The sequence below is a fragment of the Penaeus monodon genome, chromosome 15 (assembly GCF_015228065.2).
Source record: "Penaeus monodon isolate SGIC_2016 chromosome 15, NSTDA_Pmon_1, whole genome shotgun sequence".
In the NCBI taxonomy this organism is placed as follows: Eukaryota; Metazoa; Arthropoda; class Malacostraca; order Decapoda; family Penaeidae; genus Penaeus; species Penaeus monodon.
In genome coordinates, this window is record NC_051400.1 from 32154051 (window position 1) to 32154505 (window position 455).

At 31.2% G+C, this 455-nt stretch overlaps 1 protein-coding gene across 1 annotated transcript in view; it reads left to right on the forward strand.

The window, feature by feature from the left end:
- The window catches only part of LOC119582332, an 18638-nt gene that overhangs the window by 5845 nt on the left and 12338 nt on the right, over positions 1 to 455 (forward strand). The window lies entirely within an intron of this gene.

Sequence of the window (455 nt, forward strand, 5' to 3'; positions counted from 1 at the left end):
GTTGGTTTACTGTTAATTTAAAGTCTTCAAAATTCATATGTTACACTTAACCACTAAAGAAACTGATTACAGTTAAAATCTGGATTTTTTTTTATTAAAAGAAAGCAAAACAAAATCAAATCGAGATACATCAAAGTCAGAAATAATTCCGCTCTTTAAATCCTAACACCATATTCATCTATCACATGAAAAAACACAAGACATATTACATGCTTTGCTCCCTTGCCTACAGCTCCTCCCTTTTGTATGCAGTTCTAATATATGCCGTTATAATTAATCCCTGATACTAGCATTTAGAGGAAAAATAAAACAGGCAAGCGAAATTTAGCAGGACCTAAGCAAGGAATAAGTTGCGATTAATCAATATTTCATTAACTGTAGGAAAATTACTTGGACTCTAACGACCCAATCAATATAAAACGCTCATTAACAATATTCACAGTCTATTTTAGAAC